This window comes from Perna viridis, chromosome 14, assembly GCF_037379345.1.
Source record: "Perna viridis isolate PV_CMFRI_1.1 ecotype Kerala chromosome 14, ASM3737934v1, whole genome shotgun sequence".
NCBI classification, from domain to species: Eukaryota; Metazoa; Mollusca; class Bivalvia; order Mytilida; family Mytilidae; genus Perna; species Perna viridis.
The window spans coordinates 5,839,044-5,851,607 of NC_142458.1; the positions used below are offsets into that span (position 1 = coordinate 5,839,044).

The 12,564-nt window shown below is 31.7% G+C and overlaps 2 long non-coding RNA genes across 2 annotated transcripts; both read right to left on the minus strand.

Annotated features, from left to right (window-relative positions):
- Positions 1–442: 442 nt before the first annotated feature.
- Positions 443–2,088, minus strand: LOC148597905 (uncharacterized). Its single transcript, XR_015918760.1, has 3 exons — positions 1,953–2,088; positions 1,322–1,489; positions 443–555 (listed from the first exon to the last, which is right to left on the minus strand). It is a non-coding gene; the product is annotated as an uncharacterized LOC148597905 (long non-coding RNA).
- Positions 2,089–4,311: 2,223 nt separating this feature from the next.
- On the minus strand, positions 4,312–12,564 carry LOC148597906 (uncharacterized). Its single transcript, XR_015918763.1, has 3 exons — positions 12,442–12,564; positions 5,461–5,605; positions 4,312–4,630 (listed from the first exon to the last, which is right to left on the minus strand). It is a non-coding gene; the product is annotated as an uncharacterized LOC148597906 (long non-coding RNA).

Genomic DNA, 12,564 nt, shown 5'->3' on the forward strand with positions numbered 1-12,564 from the left:
ACTTACGACTACAAAACGGTTGGTGTCTTGAGAGAGGCAATCATTGTCCGTCCATCCCTTCAGGCTTTTGTCTTGATAATATGTGCACAACGTGTTTTGTGAATAGTTCTTAATCATTTTGTTGATTGTTTATTTTACAAGTTTAACTAGATCTTAATTGAATTCAGAATCATTTTGACAAAAATGAAAGACCTTTCAACATGATTCCGTTGTTTTAAGTATACAGTCCCTGAACCAATCTTAGCAACGGTATGGCGGATCGTTGACCGCTGACTGATTGATTGCTGACGGATCGATAAAAGACATACTCAGTGGTCACTTAATACGATCAGCGGTCTTATCGATCGGTTTGACGGATCGGTGACTAATCAGAATTTCTGTTGTACGGATCGGTGTATTTATTGTAAGCCACAGAAACAACAAACGTACAATAACAATTCAATTAATTGTATATGATTCATCTTTATTTACTTAACCAGAATTTCAAAATTATGATAACATTTTCTTGAGGACTCGGCTCTCCGTCTTTTTCCATACGTCATCGTATGGAATTATCTGAAAATAACAAACGAATGTTTTTTTTTTCTATTGATGAAAGTTTAAAATTGAAAAATGATGTGTGATTTTCAAATCAGTCAATAGAAAACGATATTGAATCAGACTGTACTAATATCAGTTTAGTAGATAACACAGATACAGAGTAGTTTCAAGAATTAAGTAAATATTCTAACATAAAAAATCCAAGGAGAAATGGCTAATATTGTTTCACAACATTTTATATATATCAGTTCCAAAGGTAAAACTATTGTATACAAATTTAGAGCATTGTCTTTGGTAAAGAAATATTTCATTATTAGACAATTATGACAAAAAGGATAAAATTATATCACTAATAATTATTCAAGTTTTACATGCTATGTTTTTAAAAGAAATAATCATATATAAATATGTTTAATGATGCTTTGCGTGTGAAACAAACGTTGTTTGTAAGATACAAGTCTACTAATCTTCTTGTCGTTTGTTTATTTCACGCAAACCATGAAATCGTATTTTTAGAAATGTATCATTTCCATAAACAAATGTCACTCCATATGAAATTCACAAATTCTACAAAGAAAACTGGTAATTTCATAGTAATTTAGATTAGATGATGGAGTATTAACAAATCACGTTTAGAACATTACATTCATGCAAACTGTGCTCAAATGCTTGTTTTTATACATGTAATAAAATATGCCATTCCTTACCAGATTTAAGAACGCAACTCCACTGATACAAAAAAAAATGAAAAAAAATGATCAATAACATATCGATTAATTACCTTGTTTCCTTGAATTTGCCTTAATGCAATGGATAATTGACAATCCATGACAACCTCTGCGACGTCCTTCATCACGATCTCCCTGACAACTTGTCTGACCAACAGACAAAGATATGATAACAAGTATTAGTATCTTGAAATAAATTAAAATCTTCATGTCTACTTCCCCTGTAATGTACAATTAGAAAATTAAAGTCGATTTGACGTAAATATAATTTATAGATTTCATAAGAAAAACACATAATTTGACTATTGTCTTTCTCAGTTATGTTTGTGCTCCCCTGAATATGAGGACTAAATAGTGTTAAAACATTTGAAAAATAACTTTTATTTCAAGTATAATTATAAAATGCTATGCTTAACAGATTACCTGGAGAAACATTACTTTCTATGGAAAATCACTGAAAGTATAGATTAAAAATTACTTACTAGAGAATTATAAAAAACACATGAAAAGTTATCTTCTGTAAAGAATATCACTATTGATAAAGCACATAATAGGCATGTAAGTATGAAACCAAAAATAATAATTATTGTAATAATTATCACGAAAAAAAGGAAATAAATAAAAAAAAATCAAGTAATCAAATAACAATATTTACAATGAATTCAGTATGTAAGTATAACTGACCTTATTAAATATGTTTTTTTCTGATGGAGTTATACGGTTCAAATGAGATCGCTGGCAAATGATCCCTTTTTAAATGTCTGCTTACTCTTGTGGCAGGTGGGTCATTGCCATGTGCCATTTTCATTTCGTATCATTTACATGTATTAATTCTTGACCTTCATTTTCCTTTTGAATACGTATATATGTCATGCTGTTATATTCTAAATTAGGAAAACAAATATCAGATAAAGTTACATAAATTAGTGAATGCGCAAAGTAAGATTTACAAGTTAATACACTTTGCTTCTGTGTTTACAAAACAGTTTTAAATTCTTATTACAATTATTACAACTAAGCTTGAAAAATCTACATAGTTAAAAATGTATGATCTGTTGGGCGAAATAATTATTATCAAGAATTCAAATGTTTTCTGGTAATGTCTGTTTTCATCTACACTACTTATACAATATTCTAGTGTTTATTGGGATTAAAACAGGTGTTGTATCAAACATCTAAACATTTGGAAAATTGTTATTTACTAACAATGTATAAATGTATTTATTTTCACTAAAATGTGCGTGCTTAGATGTTTACCAATACTCGTTTTCTTTTCCATTGGTGTTGATATATGATTATTCAATACAATTAATTTATCAAAATTAAAATTCAGCCAGTTCAATCGCAACTAAATAATTAGCGACATAGGTTCGATCGGCCGTATTTTTTTTAACATGCTTTATCTTTATTGAACACCGTACATATTAATGAGTTATTAGTATTTATGTCAGAATCTTAATTAATTATCTATAGCTTTTAAATTGTCCTTTCTTCACGTTGACAATTTGTTAAATCTACTTTTTGGAAAACGTGCTACTGTTGTGACCTGCCCTGGTTGCGGGACATGGTAACTTATAAAATGTAAACGCTGAATGATATAAAAATCCTATGTCACTACGAGGGCAACACGCAGCTGAATCATAACAACAAGAGTTAGGTGATACAATTAACAACCTTTTATTGTTGTGCCCTGGTGTGTGAAATGGAGACATGAATAAATCTATACAAAATATCATATTTTAAAACATGCATCAGATGAGAGAGAGATATATTGAAATTAACAAAATAAAATGACCTTTTGTAATCAGAAAACAAGTATTTCGTCTGATGTCATTTTATGTTCATTGTCAGATTTTCTTTAATATGAAAATAATAATAATTCATATGCATTCATTTAATTAATTATCTTTTGAGGAATGTTATACACCTTGCAAAGTTCTGATTAACCTGGCCATTTCAGTACATTCGATACAAAAGAAGAATTCATTTGATACTTCATCTTTTCAAATCGAACAGAGAATGCATAACTGCTCAATAACTTGTCTCTACGGTGACTGTGCACGAAGTAGTGGAGGAATTGCTGTAAAAAAAAACGATCGGTATGTTCCCTGATTCAAAGAGATATATATGGGAATCGTGTCAAATTATATAGGAACATGTAGTTCATATTTTACTTGTGTTAAAGTCATTCGGCTACTTCAAAATGTTGGCTAATGCAACAGCTGTCAAAATTGGCTTTGGGATCTTACTTAGAACGATCGTAATAAAAACAACTGTTTGAATTCTTAGTGTAAAGGCAGATTTCATGGATTGACTGCAGAACTCGTAGTGCATCTCACTGTATGTTTGGTTGCGACCAAAATGTATGTTTCTTTCAATTTTACTCAAACAGCTTTGCCATATTCATCCAATAAGTTAACTAATCCTTTGAATAGACTCATGGGTAATATATATAGCTATGATATTGATTTCAAGTCGTTAGAAATGGCATTTTGTGGTATTAACATTGATTCTCTTATATGGTCATTATTGTATGACTTATGATGTACCCAGATTTTCAATCCCGCATGGGAAGCATTAGCGTCGATATTGCATATAATGGGACATACCATTTGTGGGTTCAAACTTTTCTGGAGCTGTTATGTCTGTTTACTGTTAGTAGTTCTCTATTTTGTGCATTTTGTTAACTTGTAATCAGTGTCTTTATGTCGGTTCTTAGTTGTTTTTTTTTTTTGACTGATTTTACGTACGTTACATTTTTTTGTTATATTATTGCAGATTTGTCAAATTTGAAAAAAAAATGGAGGGGGTTAAATTCACGTCAAAGTACTAACGCCGCCGGAAAAAATAAACGAAAGGCAAAAACAAAACGACACATACCAAGTGACTAGCGGCCTGTTTGCAATCCTTAACTTTCGACAACACCGCAGTTGGTGTATTGAAAGAGGCAATTACTTTTCGTCCATCCCTCCAGGCTCAATTTAAGTCAAGTCAAGTCAAGTAAACTTTATTTTAAGTTGAAATCAACATGACATACAAATTATAAATAACATGCAAGTAATCAAGCACATAAAAAAGCACTATAATAAAAGCAATGCAGACTAAATTTAAAAACAGATGTTACTAAGCAGATTAAAGAATTAACATTAACATGCCAGCACGATTAAAATAATAAATTGAAAGATTTTAAGGAGATGATGTTGCATCTGTCAGTTGGATAAGCCAAATTAAATTGATCAAGGTCCATGTCCCCTCTTAATCCATTTGGAAGTTGGTTCCACAGTTCAGCTGCCACATAGCTGACAGAGTGCAGGCCATACCTGGTTGTATTTACTCTTGGTATGTTCACCAAGTTTGTATACCTAAAAGAGTTAACAGCTATCATATCATTAGGTATACAGGAGTAAGTTTGTTTATTACTTTATATACATGTATAGCTAAAAATCTCAATCGTCTAAATCGTAAGGATGGCATCTTAGACTTTATTAACAACTCTTCATATGTACTTTTATCATCATTATAAATAAAGCGTAAAGCCCTTTCTTGAATCTTTTCTAACTGTTTTGTACAGCTTTCATTACAAAAATGCCATACTAATGGACAATAGTTGAAATTTGCCAGAATAACAGAAGAATATATTGTAAGTTTACCATACTTACGTAGATGATTTCCAATTCAACAACATTTAAGTGTTGTTATGCTTTTTTTACACATATTAGAGATATGGCTATTAAAGTTCAATTTAAAATCAAATGTTATACCAAATAGATTCACCTCATGCTCACAGAGGATATCAATGCCATCTAAATCAAAAATGATGTTCTCTTTTTGAGTCTTACTGCCAATCGCAATAGCCTGAAACTTGTCAGGATTGGCTTTCATATGATTATCTGAGAACCATTTGATTAAAGTACTACTCCCCTGGTCCAGAGTATTTCCAATGTCTTGTAGATCATTGCTGCTATATGATAAAATATTGTCATCAGTATAGTTATATAAGTCACTTTTCAAAATAAAGTGAAATATATCGTTAATAAATATATTAAAAAGGAGAGGTCCCAAGATTGATCCCTGTGGAACACTTTTATACATGTCCAAAAAAGGACTGCATATAGAACCAATTTTAACACATTGCATTCTGTTTTTAAGATAGCTTTTTAATAAAAATAGGGCACATTCAGACAAACCATACCTTTTCAATTTCAGCAGACGCAGATTATATGGTAGACAATCAAATGCTTTTGACAGATCCATCAGTATAGCAGCAGTGATCTTATGTCTATCTACGCCAGTCTTCAATAATTTTGATCACAATATCCTGACAACTGTAGCCAGGTCTAAAAACAGACAAAAAAATGTTAAATTTGGTTTAAAAAAATCACTTATCTGAAATTCAATAGCTTGTTCATAAAGTTTTGCGATGGTTGGTAGTACACTGATTTGTCTGTAGTTAACTTTTTGTAGTGTGCTGGTTTTCTTGTGAATTGGTACTACCTGTGCTATTTCTAATTCGCCTGGAAAAACTGAAATCTCCAAAGTCATGTTGATCAGGTTGGTAATTGGATGTTTTACAACTGATGTAGCTATTTTCAGAATTTTAGGTGAGATTTCATCAAAACCAGTAGCCTGTTTTACATTTATTTTGTTTTTGTGTGAAAGCTTCTGTAATTGGTTTGAAGTGTAGTTCATTTTCATTTTCTTTGATTGATATTTCTTTGATTTTAGTAATGCTGGGGTGGTTGTTATCTATTTGAATTGCACCATTTCCTATGTATTTCCTACATTTATAAAAAAAAAATTATTAAATACACAGCTAATTTCTTTCTGATTTGTTAACAGTTGATCATTTTCTTTAACTACAATATTTGATTCGAAATGGCTACCTTTGTTAGTCAAAAAAGGTTTTATGGCGGGACAAAAGTCTTTGCCTTTGGGACCACCTATGCATCGTTCTATAAGATACTTTTTCACAGATTCACCCCTAATCTTATTTACCAATTTTCCTTTTACCCTATAATTTTCCCACGATTTAGAGTCTCTTTTGCTTTTAAATACATTATGACGCATTCTTTTCGTAAATACAGTTTGCCGCAATTTCCGGTTCATGAAAAGAGCTGGTGGTCTTACAATATTTCTCCTTTTCAATGGCACATGCTCATTATATACATCCATGATATTGTTATTATATACCTCATATGCTTCATTTGCATTTGTATAATCTAAATTGTCAACATCTGACTGCTTTAAGTCTGTTAAAAATGCTCACTATGAATTTTTTTTTATAAAATTGACTAGTTTTCACTTTAAGTGGAATTTCTACTTTGAATTGAAAGGCAATTAGATTGTGGACTTCACTAGTGCCTGTTCAAAAATTTCATGTATTGCTACAATTGTTATGTCTATTTATAAGGAAAACATCTACCAAACTTGGGGTTATCCCTTTACAAAAACAGGTAGGTTCTTTAATAAGGTTCGTAAGATCAAAAATATCACATAGGTCTTTCAGTGGTGAACACATTTCTATGTTTCGAATATTGCAGTTCAAATCTCCAAGTATCATGAAATTGTCATAGTTACAAGTAATTTTATCCATGTATTTTTTAAAGTCATTGGAGAAAACACTACCATTCATTGACGGTGGCTTATGTGCACCACAAGTATACCATTTTCTGTTGTTAAGAATAAGTTATATACCTATTCACTCTATTTGCCCCAATTCAAGGTGTTTCTGTCGGTCACCAACAATGTCTGATCTTGGAATAATCAATTTTTGTTTCGGCAAGGTAAAACATGTGAACGGTGTCTCGTTGAAAAAAAGTTCTTTTTTATGGCAAGTTTCATTTCTAAGGCTATTGCTGTTATGCTATGCACATAGAAATTGCCTTGGGTGTTTTTTCCTCATATCGGACATCTCTTGGAAAACGTCCCAATGTGTGTTCGTATCAATTGAGTCAGGGTCTTCATCTTATATATCAAAAAATCTTGCATGTGATGTATCTATGTCTATCTATGTATATATGATGTTAAGTTGAGTAAGTTTATGCTCTTGGTACTCACATTAGCCAAGTCATTTGAGAGGCACGGTGTTTTGGCCAGAAGAGAAAAAAACGAATTACTAAATTTTGGAAGGCGATCATCACATGTCTCACAAAAATATGGTTCACATGTTCCGCCTAGTTCATTGTATGGCTCAAGTGATAATGATGTGCATTTTAAATGAACCCAGATGTCACAAAAATCCCATAGTAGCTCTTTTTGATTTGCCGTCACAGCTTTGAAACAGGCATGGATATTTTATGGGCCCTGGATTTGCTTCTACATCGCTACTCATGATCAGTAGTTGTATAAGATAAAAAGTTCTGAAGTGGACATCAAAATAGTTTCCAGCTGCTTTTGTTAGAAATTGTAACAGATGACTTCCGGTTTAAAAGTCTGAAAAAATTTCCTTATTTGAAGTTGTGAAGAAGCTTCCTTAGGCGAAAACTGTAGTGTTTCGGTTCTCGTATTGTTCAAAGTTGCTCTCGTTCATTGTAATTTCTCGTTCTTTTGATGAGAAAAGTGGAAAACCATAAATAAGTAGGGCCAGTTGAAAAGTACGCATTTGAGCAAAACGTGTTTTGTTAATAGTTCTTAATCATTTCGTTAATTGCTTTACTTTACGTTTTTAACTACATCTTATTGAATTCCGACCTTTCAACACGATTTCTTCGTTTTAGATATAAGCCACAGAAAAAAAATAAAGTACAATAACAATGCGAATATGTGCATATGTTTCAACTTTATTTACTCAACCAAAAACTCAAAACTATAATAAGATTTTTCAGATAACCCAGCTGTCCGCCTTTTTTTCATGTATCATCGTATGGAGTCTCCTTAAAATTAAAAATTGATGTTTGTCTATTGATGCAAATTTAAAATTTAAAAAAATATGTATGATTTTAAAATCTAAAAATCAAAACGATATTGAATGAGATTGAACTAATATCAGTATGATATATACAGAGTATTTTCAATAATGAAGTGTATTTAGTAGAAAGAGTAATCAAAGGAACCAAGGTTATAACGGTAATCAAAAGAATGAAATCCAGGGACAAAGACCAGACCTGAAAACAGACATACAAAGAAAGAACATAGAGTAACTAAACTCGTACATACAAAGCAACAGAAAACAATAGTTAAAGTCGGACTCCACTAAAAACTGGGAGGATGGACCAAGTGATCCGGTAGGGGAAGCGTCCTCTGCATTTCTAGAAACAACCGTTACTCACAAAAACTGATGTCCGGGACAGACGACAGAGGAATGGAAAACTATGACCCGTTGAACAAATAAGTTTTTATGGTGCAGATGGATACACCGTAACGATCCACGAATTGATGATGACCGCCAGAAAACTTTTGTAGTGATGATTTAGAAACCTATCTTAGAATTCTAGCGCGATACAAAAAGTCTGCGTAGTCTCGACAAGCTCTGGCCTAACGTATGAGTTGTGATATGAAGAGCCATTATTAAATAATTCGTAACATAATTAATCATACACAAATATGTTGTAAGATGCTTTGCGTGTGGTCCGAACGTTATTCAGTAGACAAAAAATTAAAAATGTTCATGTTATCTATCCATTTCACGAAAGCCATGAATTCGTATTCTAAATAACGTAACATTTCCATAGATACATATAAGCCTTTATGAAATTCAGAAATGTTAAATCTAGGCACTAACGGAATTTTGACAAATCACAAAAAAAAATATTCATAAAAATATTTGTAACATCGCAGTTATTTACATGAGCAATGATTCATTAACTTCAAATCCAGTATAGAACATGCCGACAAACTTTACTCAATCGCTAGTTTCCACATATAATAAAATATGCCATTTCGTCACAGATTTGAGAACGCAAGTGCAGTAATAATGATAATAATAATTAAAAAAATGGTTATCAAAAACGTGTATTAATTACCCTGTTTCCTTAAATTTGTCTTAATGCAGTGAATGATTGACAATCCTTTACAACCTCTATAATATCTCCCACTACTATCTAACGGACAACTTGTCTAACCAATTAACAAAGCCATAATAACAGGTATTGAAATATATAAAAATCGTCATGTCTACTTCTACTGAAAGGTATAGTAACATATGAAAGTCGATTTGCCACAATTTCATTAGAAAAGTATAATTATAAGATGCGATGATAAACAGATTGCCTATAAAAATGTCATCCTCTCTGAACAATACTACATTTTAATGAAGCCCAAAATAGGCATGTAAATATGAAACCGAAAATAATAATGATGAAAATGATTATAAAAAATGAACAAAATATGAACATTTTAAAAAAAATATGAATTATACGGTCAAAATGAGGCTGCTTGCAAGTGATTGCATTCAAATGTCTGTTTGCTCTTATTTCAGGTGGGTCATTGCCATGTGCTATCTTCATTTCGTATCATTAATATTTATTATTTCGTGATCTCCTTTGGAAATAAATACATAAGTTGTATTGTTATATTTCAAATAAAGAAAAGAAGTATCTTATGTCACTACGAAGATTACACACAACTGGAATTGAATTAGCTTAGATGACACAATTTACAACCTTCTTTTGTTCTGCTCTGGTATGCGAAATGGAGATAAAGTTCTGTATTTTTTTTTAATTAGTAAATGCACGAAGCCAAATTTGCAAGTTACAATTCCATATTAATACACTTTGCTTTTGTGTGCAGAAATGATTCTTTAAATCTGTTTTCACCATTTTTACAACTCAGCCTGATAAACTTGACAGGTTTTCATGCAATGTTGCATGTATTTGAAATGCATGATCAGGTTAGAAACTATAATGATTATCAAGCATTCAAATGTTTTCAAGCGATGTTTGTTTTCATCCACACACTAATACGATATTCGAGTGTTCATTGGGATTAAGCATTTATTGTTTACTTACAATACATCAATGTATAATTATAACTAATATGAGCTTAGCTATTTACCAAAACACATTTTCTCTTCTTTTGGTGTTGATAGATGTTTATTTAAATATTCAAATAATTAGCGTCGTGAGTTTGATACGCCGCATTTTAAACATGTTTAAGTGAATATTGTATATATGTTATGGGCCACTAGTATTTATGTCCGAAACTTCATTGCTGATCTGTAGATTCGTTTCGTATCCTTCAAATTGTCCCCTCTTAACTTTGTAAAATTTGTTAATTTTTTTTTTTTTTTTTTTGAAGACGTGAAACTCTTGTGACCTTTCTTGATTGCGGAATTTGGTTACTTATAGTGAATATCACATGTCAAAATCAGAATGATAAGAACATTACCAATAAATATTGATATGATGCATTGTGCTAATGTTATGGACTTTTCTAACTATAGCAAAACAAACAAACGAAGTAACACACATCTGAAAGTGTGGACCCAGGTAAACGTCTTCAAATCTCTTAATTGGTTAATTGTTAACTGCGTGCTAAATTACAACATATTTCTTTGGAAGTTTGCTATTTTTTTTTTGGCACTGCCTTTGTGATGTGACATGGTTATTTATAGTGAATTCCATTTGATGTCAAAATTTGTATTAAATACAATCCTTTAATGCACTACCAGCAACTAGAGAAGAACAGAAGATCAACAAAATAGGTCAGGTAACACAATGATCAATCTGATGCTGATATTCTCTAATTTCGAGACATTAACTGAAACAAATACATACTGAATAACACATGGTAAAATCTGTATGAAATGCAGTTTCTCCCCACAATAAATTGATCAACCTCACCTGGTGATTGCATTTAAATGCCTTCCTTTCTTGTATGTATTATTTTCACTACTCATGTAGATGATTCAATATTTGTTTGAGACGTAAGTATTCGTTGTGTTATAAACAATGCAAATTTACCTAAAAAAGTGTTCATAATCACCACCTTGAGTCTGTCGACCAATTACTGTATTTATATTTCTTTATTGGTACGGCGTTTTATCTTGAAATGTGGTATGTTCAATTGCAACGTCTAATGTGAATTTATGTAGACTCTCTGTCAAAATATGAATGATCCGAATTTGTTCTGTTGGAAGCGGCATATTCCTTAACAACGTGATTATCTAACGCCGACGTATATTATGAATTATAGGGAGTATCTCATAATGTCATCGGTTGATTCATCAGCGATTTTACTAATCCATCGTTCAAAAGCAATAAAGTTAAATGTAATTAGAGTGCAAATAGCTCCATCTCTCATACAAAACAAAAAGATTTCAATCAGAGTATTTTTTTATCCGATGATACCTAACTTTTAGATATAACACTCTTTCTGAGTGGATAAAAAATTATGTCAATTATTTCATAGATCAAACTGTTTGAAGTGATTGTGACGTCATCACAATTTTTTCCTGGTTAATTCCGTAAAAGTTGACACCAAAATTGAATTAAAGGTAATGACTGTACAGAGCACAAATGAAAATAACCTGCCACACAGGTAATTTGGTGTGCACAACGTGATTGAAGTTCTTTCCTTATAGACCAAAACCTAAAACAGTCTGTTCGAAACAGTTTTTCATTTCACTTTAATTCGAACTGTTCCACAGCAACTATATAATCAGCACAATGGATTATTCAGACGGGGTTAATTTGTTCTATCTATGTTACAATGTTTTATGTTTGTTCAGACATAACACATATATTTAGTAAAAAATAAACCTGGAAGTGATTTAGATGAAAGAGTAAACAATTGTTCTACCGGTAATCAAAAGAATGTAATCCAGGGACAAAATCTAGACATGGAAACTGACAAACATAACAAAGAACATAAAGTAACTAAAATAATATATACAAAGTAACGAAAGCTAATGAGGCACTCACAACTGGGAGCATTGACCAGGTGCACCAGTAGGATAAGCCTCCTCAGCTTTTCAGAAAACACCTTCCGAGTTACTCATACACATTCAAGTCCGGGGTAGACGAAAGAGGAAAGGAAAACCACCCGTTGATCAAAGTCATAATTATCATAAGTATTTGAAAGCTCAATTTCCTCAGAAGGCTGTTTCCTTTAATGAATTATTATCCTGTGACAGGGGTGTAGTACGGCGATTACACTAGAATATTATTATGATTGACCGTTGTTTATTCTTATTCTACATATTAATATCGCAACATCTAAATATGAATTTTATTACCTTTATCTTATATATTTCAGTGTCGTTTTCGTCTTTTCGTGTCACTGAAACTACGCTAGTTTAATCATCAGCGTTGTATTTCAATACATTTGTGTGGTTTGTGCCCTGCCTACGTGAGAATAT